Raw genomic sequence first — 20,667 nt, forward strand, 5'->3', positions numbered from 1 at the left:
TGTAATGACATGCAATTATGCACTTGGAAACTTATTATTGCTCACAGTTGGGGGTCTAGTTAGTAAAAGACAATTCTTTAGCAGACAAATAAACATAATCAGAATACACAAATAAGAAAATGTTTAAGGTTATAAGGTCAAAACAAGAGATGCTGGAAAAATAGTAAAACCTAAGCATATAATGAAGAAGCCAATTAAATAGATATAGCCTCATATATATACTCACTTATTGGTTGAAGACAGACACTATAGAGGATTTCACTGAATTTGGCAGAAAAATCTTATTTTAGCATTACAATTTCTACATTAAGTATCATAACTACCAAGTTCAGGTAAATGACTAATCCATGCAACTGCTGAGCAACTTCCATAGCCTCAGAGGCATTAAGAAAGTTAAGAAAAAAGTGGTGGATTCCTGTTGGCACCAAACCCTCATTTGAAAACCAGTCAGGTGTCTACAACCAGGGCCGATTCTAGCTTTTCTGCTGCCTGAGTCGAAAATTTAAATGGCGCCCCTCTCCCTCTGTTTTTCAGTTGATAGCAGCTTCTGTGTGGGCATTAATCGGTAGTTGCTTAGACTTTTTCCCATGTAAACAGGAATGCATGGGTAACTATCATAAATTTATCCAGAATTTAGCTGCTTTCTTGCAAAAACAGTGGCACCCCTTTACCCAGATTGTGTGTGGTATTACAGTGCAGCTCCATTCATTTCAATAGAACTTACGGAAATGTAGAAGCACCCCACACTATGAACACTGAATATAATACCACACACTACAACTCCTGGATATTATGCTGCCACACATGCCCCCCCCCTGAATAGTGCCACATGCTGTACCCCCTGAATACGCTGTTGCCACATACCGTGCCCTCTGATTTAAATAGTGCCAGACACAATGTGCCCCCTGAACTGTAACACACATGTATAACAGTGAAAATTACTGTGACCACATTACTGATGCCAAATACATTAGGCCCTAAGAAAATTATAATGTTACATGGGAGCCAAAAATACTGGTGCCCTCCTGAGACAGGGCAGTGTCTCACAATAAATGATGGCTCCTTTCACTAGTACCTAACCACAATTTGAGTTTCCCAGTGATGGTGACAGTGTGAAGAGGGAACACACACTAAATGAATGTCTTATGGGGTTGCAGGATGTACACTGTGTCCCGAGCAGCAGAGCAGGGAATCTGCACTTTCTGTTTCATGTGGCGTGACTGTGACCTACCTGACCCCATCCCTCCCTGACTTCACTGACCCCATCATGATCACTCACCACACAGCGGCCTCCCGAGTCAGCACCCGCCCAGAGGAGGACGACAACAGCAGCAACCGAGGACGACAACAGTTAGCAGGAGCAGTGTGGTCAGTAAGGGAGAGGGGGACATCAGCAGCCTGCTCTGCACTGTGAGGAACGTCCTGACATGTCAGGAGCCGGACCAGAGCGCCCAGCAAGCACAGCCCCCGCCTCCAACCACAAATGAGGTTCCGGACACTTACGCTGCACACACACAGGTCCTGAACTTTATTATTCTAAGCGCAGGGGTGGCTTGGGCAGGGAGGAAGGAGAGCACATGATATATAGATAGGGAGGCTGCTGTCCGCTGCACACACCAGAGAACAGAGTTGGTCTGACTAACTTCACTAAAATGTTGGGCTCAGTTGCCGCCCCCTCAGACACCTGAAAATCTGCCGCCTGAGGCCAAGTGCTCACTTGGCCTCATGGCAGAAGCGGCCCTGTCTACAATGTACCAAGAGAAACGGCTCATGGCTTCTGGAGTCAAATCACGGTTCATTGATGCGCCATGTGTTTTCAGGGCTAGAATCCCCTCTTCATCAGGCAGATGGGTGATCCTTTACATACACATGCTTAAAAGACATAATATACAAGAAATCCACATCTACATACAAAAAAGACTGTTGCTTAAGTTTAAGCCCTTAAGGTCTCAGCCAATTTTCATTTTTGCACTTTCGTTTTTTCTTTCTCGTGTTTAAAAGGCCATAGCGTGTATTTTTTCACCATTTTCCCTAGGGTAAAACTCACATGTTATACATGTTCCTCATGTCAGTACGATTACAACATTATGAAACTTGCATAACTTTTATTTTATTTGACAGCTCCTTATTTTGCTCTTTTCCCATCAATATAACGCTGTTATCCTTTGGTTTATGGGGCTGTGTGAGGTGTCATTTGTTGCACCATGATCTGTTCTTTCTATTGGTACCTTGTTTGCATATATGCGACTTGTAGATAACTTTTTATTATAATTTTTCTGGATTTGATGCATGTGAGATCAGGAATTTACTAGTTCGGGCGATTATGCATGCGGTGATACCAAATATGTTTATTTTTTTATTTTATTTATTTTTATTTATTAAATGGGAAAAGGGGGTTTATTTGGACTTTTATTAATAAAAACACTTTTTTTTTAAACATTCACATTAATAAGAAGCCCCGAGGGGGACTTCTATATACACAGCACTGATCTCCCATTGAGATCAATGCTGTGTATATAATAGAGCCCCTCACTAGACCACCATGGATAGGCACCGCAGGGCATTTAAATGCAGCTCTCATGTCTGACAGCTGCATTTAAATGCACTAGTAGCCGCGGTCCTAGGCTGCAGAAAGGAGCCAGGATCGCGGCGATTCAGAGGGGGGTCGTAGCGCAGCCCCTCTCTGAACTCCCCTAAAGGCTCCATAACGTATGAGATACGTCATGGGTCGTTAAGGGGTTAAATTTGGTATTTCAATTATTAAAACAAATGCAATCAATTCTATTTTACCGTATCTACCAGGATGCAGGGAGATCATTGCTAAACTCCCCAGTCAGAAACAAACTGCAAAGACAGAGTAAATGGTAAGTATACTAACTTTGAGGTTTGCAAGCTCACAGGTCGTGAGTTCAATTATATGGGGAGAATTATAAACATATATACTTCCATATATTTTTGTTGCAGTATATATTGTATACAAACTTTAATTAAAAAATATATTTAAAAATTCATGTGGGTATACATGTGCATCTTTCTATATAGATTTCTAGTTCGCTGTGCAAAAACATGACTTAATATATATAATAATGATAAATAAATAACAATAATGATATTCAAAACTGCTCCCAAGCCTAAAAATAATGATAATAAAAAGTGTATACTAATAAATATGATATATAAGTTATCTCATACTGAGAGGGCTTGTGTACAATCTAGCTTATGTAGATCTTTAGTGAAAACAGGTGGGTGTGTACTCAAGCGCTGTCTGTGTGAACTAGCTGCGTATTAGGGACAGAAGGGATCACCTGAATATCCCAATATTGGTACCAACAAAAAACAAAGTAATTGTACCTGTTTCGCGCATATTATATATAAAATCTGAAATAGACTGTTGCTAAAAAAAAAGCCCTACACTATGGCCATTGTGACATAGTCCGGGGGTTGTTGCTGGATGGGAGGTATTTTCCTCTCAGCTTGTCTTGCTCTGAGGAATGCAGAGAGCTAGGTTCAAGGACTGGACTGGAGTTATTAAGCCATTCCAGGTTTTTAGGCATTTCCTAACATAGAAAGCTGAGCTGGGAGTGAGGGCAGAGAGAGGTGGTGTGTGCTCAAGTCTGGAGTACACACCTAGGTGATCTGTCTAGGAGGACTGGTTGGACTGTGTTCAGACACATGGACTGTGTACAAGGCAGCTGCTGCTGTAAGGTCTGAACCAACACTTCGAACTTCTGTTACTGCTTTAAAGGCCAAGCTGGAACTGCACTTATGTGTGATGGCAGCATGAAGGTAATGCTGGATTTTTGTTCCATTTGTTTTTGTGGTGTGAATAAACACTAAGGGCCACATGTATCATCCGGCGGACGGATGATTTTTGGCGGAAAGTGCCGATTTGCGTATTATTTTATACGCAAATGGCCGATTTGCGAATAAAATAATCGCAAATCGGCACTTTCCGCCGAGTACGCCAGGGGGCGGAAAGGGGGCGGAAAGTAGGCGGGAAGTGGGCGGAACGGAGGGCGCGGACTCAGAGTCCGCGCGATTTATCATCCGTTCCGCCCAATTCTACGCCGAAAACCTACTCCAGTCCTCAGCTGGCGTAGGTTTTCGGCGGTGCGCACCGGCGCGCACAGGATTTATGTACAGGCAGTCCGCCTCTACATAAATCCCCGTACCGCCGGAGCTGCGGGGGCATTTTTAAGTCCGGCGTAAAAAACGCCGGACTTAATAAATGCCTCCCTAAGATTTGAACTGTGAATTGCCTGTTTTCCTCTGTCTGCGACCGCTACCTAGCTGTACCTGAGCAACTCCCCTACACCATATAACCAGTACTCACCTCCAAGTAGACATTCTATCCAGGTTGAGGTTTTTCTGGGATAGTTTGAAAAGAAGCAATCCTCACTCCAGATGGTGGTCTAGTGATTGTTGAAGAGTAGTGATGAGCGAACATGCTCTTCCGAGCTTGGTACTCGTTCGAGTATTAGGGTACTTGATGGTACTCGTTACTCGGACGAGCATCTCGCGATACTCGAGAAAATCTCATCATCCGTTTCATGTAAGTTTAGGCGCTATTTCTCAGCCAATAAACATGCAGTAGACTCTTTGGGTACATCCTGCGATCACGTGGGACCCATACATGTCAATAGCAGCAATTGGTTGGCCAGATCAGATGACCCTGCCATATAAAAATCGCGGCCGGTAGTGCTCGCTTCAGACGTATGCTGGAAGAGATTAGGAACAGAGCTGCTGCTGGTCAGGCAGAGTGTTAGGGAGGGAAATAGCTTTCCAGTAGGCAGGGAATACTAGAGAAACAACCAAACAGCCCTTGTAAGGGCTTCAAATTATTTTTAAATTGTATTACTACAGACTGCTGGCTGGGACTTGCAGTGCAGCTACCACGATTTCAGCAGCACACTGTGGTGATCGGCTGCTGGCAGAAAGGGGACATTAGGTGTTGCATAAAGACCCCTAAGAACTGCTCAGTACTCTTTTATGATTTTGTGGCTGGTAGTGCTGCTGTAGTAAATTGTATTGCTGTGATTTGTAGTACATCTGCATAGAACTTCACTGCTCATTGTAAGGGGGTGTCACAGAGTGTATTGGTGCAGCCACCACCAGATTGTATCTCACCCCCCCCCCCCATCCCAAAAATAAAAAATAAACAAAAAAACTATTGGGACCACTAGTATATTTCCAGATTTCTGTCTTTCTTACTCAAGCCATATTTAAGTTCACTACTGCTTGCAAAGTATAAAGGGGGTGTCACAGAGTGTGTTGGTGCAGCCACCACCAGATTGTATCTCACAGCACCCTAAGAACTAGTGGGCCCTCTACTATATTTTCTGATTTCTGTATTTCTTACGCAAGGCATATCTAAGTTCACTACTGCTTGCAGAGTATAAAGGGGGTGTCACAGAGTGTGTTGGTGCAGCCACCACCAGATTGTATCTCACAGCACCCTAAGAACTAGTGGGCCCTCTACTATATTTTCTGATTTCTGTATTTCTTACGCAAGGCATATCTAAGTTCACTACTGCTTGCAGAGTGTAAAGGGGGTGTCACAGAGTTTATGGTTGCAGCCACCACCAGATTGTATCTCACAGCCCCCCAAAAACTATATTTCCAGATTTCTGTCTTTCTGACTTGAAGGTGCTGGGCTGCCCTGCCCCTAGTGTGTTGTCAGAGGGGGTCTTCAGTGCAGCTGGTGGCATCATCAGTCACTAATAAGCGCACCCGCCTGTCAACTAACAGCGCTGACAGGCTGACATTCATTATTTTTTAAATTTATTTATGTCTTATTGAAGCCATATCCAAGCTCACTGCTAATTACCCTGTGTAATTAGCAGTGAGCTTGGTTGCGTGTGACAAGGGGCGGAACCTGGTGGCGGCTCTGCAACTTGGCAGCCTCACACATGTACCATGCCTGGCCCACTTCTTCAACCTAGTGTTGCTGCCGTTCCTTAAAACCTACCCTAATTTGGCTGACTTGCTTACTAAGGTGCACCGCATCTGTGCACATTTCCGCAAGTCAACCAGGGAAAGTTACCCCAACTGCTACAGTCAAATTCAAAGTCGAAACAGGGCAGGGGGGAGAAGTGGGGAGTCACATTATGCAGAGATTACCCCAACTTCTACAGTCAAATTCAAAGTCAAAACAGAGGTGGGGGGAGACATGGGGAGTCTCATTATGCAGAGAATGTTACCCTAACTGCTACAGTCAAATTCATAGTCATATTCAATTAAGCATCCTTGTCTTGTCCATTTCGAACTATATTATCTGTGGATGTTATCTTATGGGTGTCCTCTGCCGTCCTTTCACCAGTACCTTCTACCTTTCTTCGATGTTGTAGCTGTTTTGAAGGCAGGATTGACCAGGTCTTTTTATTAGACAGGCTACCGCACTTGCCCTCTCCTAGAGACTCTTTAAAGGATTGAAAGTGTATTCATTCGATCAAATCAAATTCCGGGGCCTCTTAAGAAGACTGTATTGTTATTCTTCGTCCCTACCTCCAAAGATATGCCTCTCACGCACAACTGCATGAGGGGGTGAGGCTAAATCTAGTCATAATCTGGCTATTTTTATTAGAAGATTTTATTGTCCATCTTGGTCTGGGTCTGTGGTGTCAGGCTAAGTTTTTGGGTGTTTCATATGCTACCTCTGTTTTTAATGGTTCTCTGTGTCCTCACCCCCGTGCTGTGTCAGGCTAAATTTTGGGTGGTTCATATGGTACCTCTGTTTTTAATGGTTCTCTGTTTCTTCACCGCCATGCTGTGTCTGGCCTAATTTTTGGGAGGCTCACTTGCTACCTCACTCACTTTTAATGCTTCTCTGTGTCCTGACTGCCATGCTCTGACGTCAATACGTCTGTGGAGAAGCGGGACTTATTGCTGCGGGCCCGTCGATCGTGTCCCCGGCAACCAGCCAGCTGTGTTATCTTTTTTTTTTTGTGTAGCCGCGGGCAGGGCCTCACCACCCCGGTCGATCGGCAGCAGGTGTACCCTTCATGGTGACTGACAGCTGGCCTAGCTGTCAGCACCTAGGTTCGTGTCCAATATAAATCCCAGCCCCTGGCCTCACTCCAATTTTTTGGGAGGCTCACTTGCTTCCTTACTCACTTTTAATGGTTCTCTGTGTGCTCACTGCCATGCTGTGTCTGGCCTAATTTTTGAGAGGCTCACTGGCTATGGCTTCTACCTTGGTCACTCTGTCCTCACCCCCATGCTGTGTCAGGCAAAGTTTTTAGGTGGTTCATCATATGGTACCTCTGTTTTATTGGTTCCCTGTGTTCTCATTGCCATGCTGTGTCAGGCTAAGTTTTTGGGTGGTTCATATGCATACCTCTGTTTTAACCAGGCTGTTACCCAGAATTTGGCATAATGGTGCGATTAGGCAGCCTCAGGTGCATTCACACATGCTGCCCCTGCTGTTTCCTTTGCATTTTCATTGTGTTTCCATCATTTTATGAGGTTGACAGGTTTTCACACGACCTTCCCTCTACCGAACTTGCGTCCCCTGCAAAAATGCTCGAGTTTCCCATTGACTTCAATGGGGTTCGTTTCTCGAAACGAGCAGTCGAGTATCTGGAGATATTTGTCTCGAGTAACGAGCACCCGAGCATTTTAGTACTCGCTCATCACTATTGAAGAGATATGCATGCTGTTTGCTCCAATTGTGATGTAGTTTGTGACATCACACTACCCAGCAAAAGACTTTTGCATTGCAAGTGTTGCACGCGCTACCAGAAGGAGCACGTCCCTTGTGAAGACGATATTTCAATTGGAGCAAACAGATTGCAAATGTCTTCAACAATCACTACACCACCATCTGGAGTGAGGGTTGCTTCTTTTCAAACTACTCCAGAGGGGATACAGATTACCCGACAAACCTCAACCTGGATAGAACGTCTATCTGGAGGTTAGTACTGGTTATACGGCCATAGTGTAGGGCTTCTTTAAACAGTCTATTTTAGAATAAGATAAGAGATAAGATAATCCTTTAATAGTCCCACCATGGGGAAATTCAGTGTGTTACAGCAGCATAGATATTACACATACAAAAAGCTAAAAAGGTAAAGGTAAGTAAAGGCATTACGATTAAAGTAGACAAAGAGAAGAAAAGGTAAAAAAAGATACAATAAAAACATTAGACTATTTTAGTTCTTTCTGTGGAGTGATCTCTGCATAGGTCGGTGTTGGTTGTACAGCTTAACCGCTGCAGGAAGGAAGGACTTCCGATATCGCTCCTTCTTGCACTTTGTGTGAATTAAACGGTCACTGATAGTACTGCCCAGTGCTATTGCGGTCTTGTGCATAGGATGGGAGTCATTCTCCAGTATGGAGCTAACCACTGACAAAATCCTTTGCTCCCCCACCACCTGCACCAGTTCCAGGGGGCTTCCAAGGACAGAGCTGGCCCTTTTGATCAGCTTGTCCAGTTTGTTCCTATCGCTGGTTGATATGCTGCTCCCCCAGCAGGCCACTCCGATGAAGATGGCTGATGCCACTACAGGGGTAAAGGGGTAGTGCGGCGGTAAAGAATTATTCACAGAATAACACACATTACAAAGTTATACAACTTTGTAATGTATGTTATGTCTGTGAATGGCCCCCTTCCCCGTGTCCCACCACCCCCACCCGTGTACCCGGAAGTGTGGTGCGATATACTCACCTGTCACGTGCCGACACCTGTCTCCAATCTTCATTCAGTGACGTCTTCTTCGGCCTGCCGGCGAACAGCTCCGTCTGTTCCGAATGCCGGCCGCCCTCTGCAGCGTCATCCGATGCTCAGCCGCGATTGGCTGAGCATAACTGTGCTCAGCCAATCTGAGCACAGTTGTGACGCGGCGGAGGGGGGACGGGCGGCATGGATTCGGCCGTCCGAAGATGACATTTGGCACAAAATGGCGGACAGCCCTCGACACGAATCAGGTAATGTATAATGCACCACACTTCCGGGTACACGGGTGGGGGTGGTGGGACACGGGGAAGGGGGCTATTCACAGACATAACATACATTACAAAGTTGTATAACTTTGTAATGTGTGTTATTCTGTGAATAATTTTTTAGCGCCGCACTACCCCTTTAAAGAAGGTCCTAAGGAGTGCCCCCTGAACTCCAAAGGCCCTCAGCCTCCTGAGCAGGTAGAGCCTGCTGTGGCCCTTTCTGTACACTGTGTCCATGTGATCAGCCCAGTCCAGCTTATTATTGAGGACCACACCCAGATATTTATACATGTTCACTGTGTCAATGTCCGTCCCCTGGATGTCCACTGGACTTGAAGGAAATTTGCATCTGTGGAAATCCACCACCATCTCCTTTGTCTTTCTAGCATTAATCCTCAGGTGGTTCCGCTGGCACAAATCAACATAATCTCTGTTCACCTCTCTGTACTCCCTGTCGTCTTCACCTGTGATGAGGCCTACTATTGCAGAGTCATCAGAGTACTTTTGTAAGTAGCAGGTTGGTGAGTTAAACAGATGGAGATCCACTCAAACAAAGGCCAGCTTGCCTCTAGTAGCCTCGGCTGTATGGTGTTTAAAGCACTGGAGAAATCAAAGAACATTATTCTCACATTCTTTGTAAATCATATGTGCGGAACAGGTACAATTACTTTGTTTAATGTAGAGCTTTACCCTAAGCCAATATATAGTGTGTGACTCATAGCCATGATTGCAGGAGCCTGGGTTTGTATCCCCTAAACTTCAACAAACTTTTACAATGAGCAAGCATAGGGACAGGAATTCCTGTCAGTCATAATCAAACTAATAACATTTGTAGCGTAATGTGTTACAGTCTCTCAATGATTGTATCGATGGGACACATATCACTATACATCTCACTATATATAAACCTAGTGTGACGAGTTGAAAAGGATAAATAATCAGAGTTGTAAAATGTCCTATTACTTTCATAAGAAGATTAGTGGATGATAAATGAAAGGATGGACATTGTAGCTGAAAACCATTATATTAGAAATCTTTGTAACAGGGCCACTTCCTCAACACAACCCACTATAGTGTTGTCGAATCTCAATATTGTTAGTCATTACTGTATGTTATTTGGGTTAATAATAGTATTAGCCTGCTCAGACTATCTCTGAGCTCTGTAATTTCATTGAACCCTGAGGGTTGTAATGTTTGCAGTCGGTAGATCCAATACATCTCACCTTCCAAAACCGATCCCGCTATATACAGATAGCTTTGATCTTTAAGAATTACACAATCAATAACAAGCACAAAATAAATGGTGAAATAACTAAAAAATCAGTAAAGTTGGTATGTAAACTAGCTCTCCTCCAAAATGTAAAGATCTTGCTCCTTACTGTCTCCTTTTAGCCATTTAAAGGCTTTTTATGGTTTAAACATGGATTTGAAGGGATGCTACCTCCGATAGAGGGAAGAGGCTTTTCTTTCCTCTTGTAGGAGAGCTACTTTGTATACTTTTTTCCCCATAGAGCATTGCAGAGATTGTAAGACTCGGTATACCACAAGAAGAATCACTTCCTGCTTAGTTCTATAACTTTAGTAATAATGTTTATATATGTTTTCCAAAAGAACCCCCCCTCCCAGATTCCAATCAGAAACCTCATAACCTACTTTATTTTTTTTCTTCATATTATTTCAAATATACATACAGTAATATAAAAGAAAGATTTTGTTTGGACTCAGATTGAATATTAAATCACAGCAGTAAGAAAATGACATGAAGAATATTTGTTTTGTCCATTACACTGATTAATTGCAGCTTTGACAGATGTGACTATAATGTTTACCTGCTTTATAACTTACTGGATCTAAACACGTTTTTAGGTCTTCAAACAAACAAATGTATTTTCTCTCCAATTGCCCAGGAGAAGTTATTGGTGTCTAAATAGTGCTGCTCTGCAATAAAAAATGAATACTATCTATATGGTTTGTCATTGAATTGATGGTGCATTAGATTCAAATGTGCAGCATTCTCTCAAATAAACCTATTACATTTTGTTACATTATAGTTAAGGGACAATTTAACCTTTAATATAAATCATTTTTATTTTCCTTTTGGAAACAAAAACACTTTTCTTTTTTTATTTTGGCACATTTATTTTTTTGACTTCAATTCTATGTCGACTATAATTTTATCCCTAGCAGAATAGAGGAAACTGAAAAGAGGAAAGCTCAGGAACTATGAAAAAGACTTACTATTACAATAATACAACGATCTTCACTACAGTTGTTTACCATCTACTTCTTTATGACCATAACAGTGTACAGTTAGTCTGTAACCATTTGATCAACACACCAAAAAAGGGAATACAAAGAACATGCAAAATCATAAACTAAGCATAATCAAACTTTCAAAAAGGAGAGCATCCCATGTTCATTACAGTAATATATATATATATCTCAAAGGCTATAGTCTTTTATTAATATGGTTTGTTTTCTAAATGTAAAATGGAGCAAATTCCTAAATAGTTTTCCTAAATAGTTTTCATACTATTTAGCTGCTGAGAAAAAGAAAACAGTCAGAATTTCTATGTTCTCTCTCTGATAACAGCAGAGGGTGGGGTTACACCAGCTAACATAGTAGACAGAGGGAAGAGAAACCTTGGAGGACAGCTCGCATTGGGTGCAGGTAAAGAAAAGAACATTTACAAAGGGAGAATCATTTAGGCTGTGTAGAAGTATACAGAGAAAACAGAGGCAATGTAGCACAATGTGGAGGATATATGGACAAAAGCATTACAATAATTAAATAAAACAATTTAAAGATCTATAGAGAAAGAGATTTATGCAGCTTTTTAAGTAGGAATCAATAATTTATTTATTTTTTTCAAAATTTAACATGCTGAAAAGTAGTGAATGTGACTGGTCACAGCCTACAGTGTAGCACCAGGCTTTATACTCATAACTCAATGTTAGTTAGTTAAGCCTTTAGACATATTTTATTATTTAACCCCCTCCCGCCGCTGCACAGTAAATTAAAGTTGCTTCAGCCTATGCCTGGTGCTGCCGGAACGTTAATTTACTGCAGAGGATGACACAAGCGTAGGAGCTATGCCTGTGTCATCCGCGGCGGGTCCCGGATATCAGTGATAGCCAGGGACCTGCCGGAACTTTCAGCACCGGAGCCGCGCTCCGGTGCTAAGAGTTAACCCTATAGATGCAGCGGTCAGCAAGACCGCAGTATCTATAGATAGAGACAATTCTCCCACCACAGAGGGAGAATTGTCTCTCCGGTGTCCATTGGGGCTCTGTGAACTGATCACAGAGCCCCGAGGGTAGCCATAGCTACGGAGGCCGGCGAGGGACAGGAGGGAAGGCAGGACGTGCGCCGGGCACGCGGCCGTGCGCTCTGCCCTCTACCCTCTCTCCCGTGTTACTGTCAAAAGATTCTGACAGCGACAGGGGACAGCGGAGAGGGGGCAGACATAGGGACATCAGCTATGGGATCATTATGATCCCATAAGCTGATGTCAAATCACGACCTGGGCATTGAGGCATCAATGATCCCAGGTTGTGAAAGGGTTAAGTAATAGTTTCAGAAAAATGGAGGACTAAGAAACAATAAAATAAAACTGATCATTTCCATGGTAGTACTTACTTTTGTAATACAATAACCAGAGCTAAAATTAAAGAGGCTCTTAAACAGTTTGTTGTAGATAAAACATACACATTTTTATACACCTAATCACATCACAATGAATAATAACCAATTAAAAAGATTACAAAATCAGACACAATGTTTTGCTCCACAATTTTTATATTAGATATAAATCACCTTACTGCACCCTGACTTAATCTAAAAAATGTCAGGCACGTGCTGGATAGCAGGAAAAACTACAACATACTCTAAAATAGATTTTCTCAATTCAAAAGATTGCCTTTAGTAATGCTGTAAATGGCTTCATGATTAATAGTGCTTAGGATACTGGTCTGCCTTAGGCTTTGTGATATAAAGCCAAGATACAAGATATATCACTTATGCTTTTTTAACATCAAACCATCAATATTGAGCAAATAAGATTGACCCGGTGATAATGTGAAGGTCTTTCTAGTTTAAAGGTTACAAAAAAGGTAATTTAATGTATTAAATGTTTTTACATATGCAGTATAGATAAGTAATATAAATGTATTCTTTATATATCTTTGGTAGAAGTGGCAATATACAGTCATCAGTTGCAATGCCCCTATTAACATTTGTGCTTTCAGTCAACTGGTAGTGGTGGAAATAAGTGACCATATATCCACAAGAGATAATAGTAATATAAAGGGGGAAAGGATAACTACCAGAGAGAATTACCTACAGGGGGGAAGTGTACATGAAAGATATTACCTAGTGTGGTAGGAGTACCTACAAGGGTGGTGCTTAACTACAAAGGGGTAAATAGAAGCCTAACTACTATATTATCACAGTGGGATCCAATTACTACATAGGGTACAAGGGGGCCTAATAACTATATGGGGTCACAGAGGAGTCTATTGATTAATGGAAGCACAGAGGAACCAAACTACTATATGAGGTACAAAGGGGGCCCAATTACTATAAGGGAGCACAGAAGGGGTATACAAATTATATGGGGACACATGGGGGCCTAACTTCTATGGATGCACAGAAAGACCTACTATATGGATAGACAGAGGGAGACTAACTACTATATGGAGGCACAGAGGAGTCTTACTACTATATTGAGAAAAAAGGGCCTAACTAATATATAGAAGATTTCTATCAGAAGGACAAGCTCCTAATCTATCTTTTTTTAAATGGTACAAGAGAGAAAATGTAGTGATTTAAAACGCTCTTGCAGATTGCCCTATTTTAAAAGGCACTAATATTATTGCACTGTAAATTAAAACCATAAGATAGAGACACTGATCAAATCCTCTAGCAGGGGATACTTATACTGTATTTCGAGATTACTAAGCAATGAGCAATAAGGCTTGAGACATGCTTATAGCTTTTATCTGCACAATTCAGTACTTGTTTTGTATATGCAGGATATACAGTACAGACCAAAAGTTTGGACACACCTTTCATTAAGTTTTCTGTATTTTCATGACTATAAAAATTGTACATTTACACTGAAGTAATCAAAACTATGAATTAACACATGTGGAATTATATACTTAACAAAAAGTGTGAAAAAACTAAAAATATGTCTTATATCCTAGGTTCTTCAAAGTAGCCACCTTTTGCTTTGATTACTGCTTTGCACACTCTTGGTATTCTCTTGATGAGCTTCAAGTCACCTAAAATGTTCTTCCAAAAGTCTTGAAGGAGTTCTAAGAGATGCTTAGCACTTGTTGGCCCTTGTGTCTTCACTCTGCGGTCCAGCTCACCCCAAATCATCTCGATCGGGTTCAGGTCTGGTGACCGTGAAGGCATAGCACCCCATCACTCTCCTTCTTGTTCAAATAGCCCTTACACAGTCTAGAGGTGTGTTTGAGGACATTGTCCTGTTGAAAAATAAATTATGGTCTAACTAAACGTAAAACGGATGGAATAACATGCCGCTGCAAGATGCTGTGGTAGCCATGCTGGTTCAGTATGCCTTCAATTTCGAATAAATCCCCCACACCATCACACCTCTTCCTCCCTGCTTCACGGTGGAAACCAGGCATGTAGAGTCCATCTGTTCTCTTTTTCTCCGTCGCACAAAGACGTTGGTGTTGGAACCAAATATCTCAAATTTGGACTCATCAGACCAAAGCACAGATTTCCACTGATCTAATGTCCATTCCTTCTGTTCTTTAGCCCAAACAAGTCTCTTCTGCTTGTTACCGTCCTTAGCAGTGGTTTACTATCAGCTATTTTACCATGAAGTCCTGCTGCGCATAGTCTCCTCTAAACAGTTGTTGTACAGATGTGTCTGTTGCTAGAACTCTGTGTGGCATTGACCTGGTCTCTAATCTGAGCTGCTGTTAAAGGAGAAGTCCGGTTAAAATTTTTATTAAAGTATTGTATTGCCCCCCAAAAGTTACACAAATCCCCAATATACTGTACACTTATTACGGGAAATGCTTATGAAGTGCTTTTTCCCTGCACTTACTACTGCATCAAGGCTTCACTTCCTTGGTGGTGATGTCACCACCTGCTGGAGAGGATGATGGCAGAGGGATGCTTAATGTCCCTCCAGTGCCCTGTGTCCCTCAGTGTCCCCCTGCCATCATCCTCTCCAGCAGCCACAGCCCGCACAGCTCTGGGAGTCGGGTCGTGACATCACCATTTTATCCAGGAAGTGAAGCCTTGATGCAGTAGTAAGTGCAAGAGGGAAAACACTTTATGTGCATTTCCCATAATAAGTGTATATTGGTGATTTGTATAACTTTTGGGGGGCAATACAATACTTTAATAAAAATTTTAACCGGACTTCTCCTTTAACCTGCGATTTCTGGGGCTGCTGACTCGGATAAACTTATCCTTCGCAGCAGAGGTGGGGTGGTCCTCATGTCAACCAGTTTTTTTGTAGCGCTTGATGGTTTTTGCAAATGCACTTAGGAACACTTTCAAAGTTTTCCCTATTTTTCGACCTGACTAACCTTTATTTCTTAAAGTAATGATGGCCACTCGTTTTTCTTTACTTAGCTGCTTTTTTCTTGCCATAATACAAATTCTAACAGTCTATTCAGTAGGACTATCAGCTTTGCATTCACCTGACCTCTGTACCATACAACTGATGGTCCCAATCCTATATAAGGCAAGAAATTCTTCATATTTAACCTGACAGGACACACCATTTCCGGTGACTACCTCTTGAAGCTCATGAAGAGAATGCCAAGCGTGTGCCAAGCTGAAATCAAAGCAAAAGGTGGCTACTTTAAAGAACCTAGAATATAAGACATATTTTCTGTTGTTTCACACTTTTTTGTTAAGTATATATTTCCACATGTGTTAATTCATAGTTTTGATGCCTTCAGTGTGAATCTACAATTTTCATAGTTATGAAAATACAGAGAACGCTTTGAATGAGACGATGTGTCCAAACTTCTGGTCTGTACTGTATAGGGAGAGGGATCTCTCTTTCTATATATATGTATATTCTTTGGAGTCCCACAGTCTGTTTGGAGTATACACTCGCAATCTATAGCTCATTATTCTTCATATCGTCCTCTCTATAAAGTCCTTATTAGATGACTTTGAGTATTTGGCTAGCTGCAATGGCAAGTAAAAGAGAAGAAGAAGAAGCCTCATATGTGTCACTCGATATAACTGCACTGCAATCATTTACATGGTGTGCAGAGCCTGTGTGCCATTGGTGCTATTGGTCTTTAATATTGGATTTATTTAAGATTGTTATGGAGGTATTAGGTACTTAGCATACTGAGGAGGATGGGTAAGTAATTCATAGTACTAAATGTTGCAAAGAAATATAGAGGAATCAATAGAGAGAAGTTACTGTTACATTTCGCTATCAAGTGAACATTTATGGCTTTGGAAAGGGCAATTTCAGTACAATGTACAGTGGGTGGTGTGAAGAGGGGGTTAGCAAGGGGATGGCAGCCATATTAGTACAGGAGTGAGAAGAGACTGAATATAGTCAAGCCTGTATAGTGTGTTTGAGATAATGGTGTGTAGATTACTGTATATGCATAAAGTAGGTCTGCCTTGGGAAGGATAAAAGGTTTCTTTGAAAGTAAAGGGAATAAAGTTCTCATGGACTGGAAAAGAGGCGTTAATAAAGTCAGAAATTGGGCCTAGCTGGAAGAAGACCCAATCAAGGGAATGTCCATTTTTATTTGAGACTTAGAGAAGGTTAAATATTGAGACAGATAAAGAGATCAGGTTATTAATGAGGACAGTAAAGTCATCCATAATGAGAATTCCTGTTTTACCAAATTGAAAATAAGGAAGCCAGGTAAAAAACTGATAAGGGTACTGACAAAATATTCCTCTCTTAGTGGGAATGGGTGAGAGGGTAAAGGCTGTGGGCCTCAAAGGACCATTCTGTGGTACTGAGGGTACCAGTAAAAGATCTAGAAAGTGCTGTGTGGGGAAAGGTATATGCAAACTTTTCCCATGCCCCCAAGACCTGAGAATCGGCAGAAAAGTGGACATAACCATTACACCAGCATAGAAAGTTACAGTATGTCAGATGCCTAAAGCAATGTTCTTCAGAGAGCAAGCAGGTTAAGAGAAGTTGAAAGAAATGAGGTAAGAATAAAGGTAAGTTTATTTAACACTAACTGACAACTCTGAAGTGCACAGTTCAAGGAGAAAGAGGATGACATACAGCGAATGTTAATCCGATTTGCAGGTTTTCTTTGTATGCTAGGTAATAAGGTGAAGTTAGCAGAAAAGGAAGGGGGACAACAGTTAGAGGACAAGTCCCCTGCAGCTAATAGCAAAGGAAAAAACAGAGACAGCTTTACTCACTGTAATGGGATTATTATGATTGTCATGGGATCATTATCTCATAGGCTAGGAGGGTACCTAGAAGGCATACCAAGAAAATAATTTACTCTCGTCAAATGATGCTGCTGGTCGCAAGCAGTTTTGTTTGTTTCTAATGCAGTTAAATAAAAAATAAACAGTGCAAAATAAAATCCTAAGCAGTCTGGTCAGTATCTACACATAAAAGTGCTTGAGAATAGTCGATCCTAGTGGCCAGAATCTCAAACAATACACAACAGATACTTTATTCACAACAGTTTAGTGGTGCATAGAGCCACTAAAAGCTATCCTCTTTTAACCCCTAGATGACCCAAGACATAAATGTACATCCTGGCATCGCTAAGAGTGTTCAGAAGGCGATACTTTATTCACAACAGTTTAGTGGTGCATAGAGCCACTAAAATCTATCCTCTTTTAACCCCTAGATGACCCATGACATAAATGTAAGTCCTGGCGTCCTTAAGGGAGTCCAGAGGGGGGCCGTGAGGCAACCCCACTGTGAACCGCTATGATTCCAGCTGCTATCTGCTATCGGTCAGATCATTGTGCCTGCTAATTAGGCATTTAGATGCAGCTGTCAAAGTTGACAGCTGCATTTAAATTCCTGTTTTCCCCCATCCCTGGTGGTCTAGTGGTGGGATTCCCGCCCCCCGCGCGATGCAATCGCGGAGGAGCGGTCCCTGCTGTCTGGCTGGGAGTCTGTAATGGTGTTCATTTCGGCTCGGTAATCTATGGGTCTGTAATCTATGGCAGTAGAACACTGATCTCATTGATCTATGTATACTGCATAGATTTCATTGAGCGATAAATGCAGTAAAATTAGAAGTCTAATAAAGTAATACTAGAATACTAATAAAAAAAAATTTTATTAATAAAAAAAATTCCCTCTGCTAATAAAAGTCTGAATCACCCCCTTTTCCCATTTTATAAATAAATAGAAAAAAAAAACACACATTTGTATTGCTCCGTGTGTAATCGCCTGTAATCCAAAAATTCCATGGTCACATCAAATCCAGAAAATTGTGATAAGAAATGATCAAAAAGTCACATATACGCAAACAAGGTATCAATAGAAAGTACAGATGATGATGCAAAAAATGACCCCTCACACAGCCCCATTATTATAATCAAAATGGGAGTAATTTAGAAAATAAAAATGACCATTGCGAACAGTGCTGCATGGTAATTTTTTTTTTGTTTATGTTTGTTTTTTAAATGATAGAAACCTAATTACAGAATCTTAAATAATTTAGACAATTTTACAACCAGAGACACCAATTGTGTTTTTGTCAATAAGGTTTTTCTTTGAAAAAGCATTTTTTTTTATATTTCTAAAAACACTTATTTTTATATGTTTTATGTTTTATGAGTCAATGAACTAAATATGAAATAATGCCCACCTCAAACTAAACCACAACAAGAACTCTACCTGACATGAAAAAGAACCCCCATTCCTCACACATTCTGCTGGCCCCTCACCTTATACAGGTCACCCTGCATTCCCCCTCACCCCAGATTGATAACACTTTTGCCCCTTACCTGAAACTTCACTTCATCCTGCCCCCTTCCCTTTTTCTTATTCCTTTACAGCTCTTCTCCTACTCTTCTTCCTTAGTGATCTGAAGGACTTCATAGTCATGTCTAAGGTCCTTTAGAAACACTGCTAAATGGCCTCCCTGCTGCAGTTTTGCAAAGACCACAGGACAAATGCTGCAGCTTTGCCACAAATTTTCAACAAATCATGGCAGAACAGCAACAGGCAAGCCATACAGCAGAAAAAATCCATTGGCCTCACTGGAGCACAGGGGACCAGTTTGCCACCCTATACGGACATGTTACAATACACTACTAGTGCCTAGGTCTACCATCTAAGTGCACCCAGTACGCAGAACTGTCAAAGTACAATACTCTGCAAGAAAGAAATATTGATGTGCAACATACAAGTGATCAAGCAATTGTGAGTCCAAATCCCTGAGCTGGACCAAATGTTAAAGATCACCTGTCACTACAAATATCTTTTAACAATCATCAATGTCAAAATTCATTGATCACAGCGGGCCTCACTAGTGAGACCCACTCTGATCAGAAGATATAGCTGGGGAGAGATTGCGGCAGCGTGATTCATTCCCCAGCTGCTCACTCATTTCATTAATTTTTTCAATGTGAGTCTGGGAGAAAATACTGATTGAATGAGGGGCCGGCCGCTGAATAAACTGTGCTCTATTCCTGGCTATATATCCTGATCAGAGCAGTTTTCAGCAGCAGAACCCACTGTGGTTTATAAGTTTGGCATGTCAAAAGCTATTTGTTGTGGCAGTGTTATTTAAAGTTAAAAAATATCTAAACTAGTAAAGTATCGTGCATAGTGGATGTAGCAGAAGAAAAAATGCATAGCTTTAGCCAAAATTACTGTCATTTGTTTGCAATATAGTTAAAAAGTGATCAAAAAGTGATGCCAGAGGTACTAATAAAACTACAGCTACAGTGAACAAAAAACAAGCCTAAGTACAGGTCCATCAACACAAAAATATAAATGCATAGAATTTAGTGATTTTGTTTTTAAGATTTTTTTTTTTGTATCTTTATTAATTAATGCCATAAAAACAATACCCCCCCTAAAAAAGTGGCAAAACAGTATTTTTTCAAGTGTTAATTTTGTTTCTCAATACATGATACAATATATTATTACCAATAAATTATATAACTCTTCTTGCAAAAAAAAAAAAAGGGGGGTGTCTCAAAAGGCATTAACCCCTAGCCGCACCAGGGCGTTATTGTACATCCTGGCAGGAGGTTACTTTCCCCACCAGGACGTACTATAACTTCCCGTCTCCCGGTGCTCACTGTTTACATAAACAGTGACCGGGAGCCGCGACTAAACTGTCAGCTGATAGCTGACAGTTTAGTGTAGCTGCTGCAGGATCCCCTGAAGGGGTCCAGCACAGGCGATCACCGTCATCAGTGGATCGGTAACGATCCACCAATACCGGTGAAGCAAGCAGTAAACCCCCGGGTCCTGGTCTCTGCCTAGTTCCGGGATCCGGGGGAAGCTGCTGCCGTGCCGTCCCGCCCCCCCGATGCCATGTCTGACAATCCTTGTGTTTCCCCCCCAGCTGCTCGTCCCCCAATCCTTGTTCCCCCGCTGATGTGTCCCCTGATCCCCGGTCCTCCGCTGCCGTGTTCCCCCGCTGATGTGTCCCCTGAAGATCCTCAGTCCCCCGCTGCCGTGTTCACCCGCTGTGGTGTCCTCTGATCTTGCTGCCGCCCCCCTGATTCCCCCCCCCCCCCGTTGCCGCCAA

The sequence above is a fragment of the Dendropsophus ebraccatus genome, chromosome 7 (genome assembly GCF_027789765.1).
Source record: "Dendropsophus ebraccatus isolate aDenEbr1 chromosome 7, aDenEbr1.pat, whole genome shotgun sequence".
Lineage (NCBI taxonomy): Eukaryota > Metazoa > Chordata > Amphibia > Anura > Hylidae > Dendropsophus > Dendropsophus ebraccatus.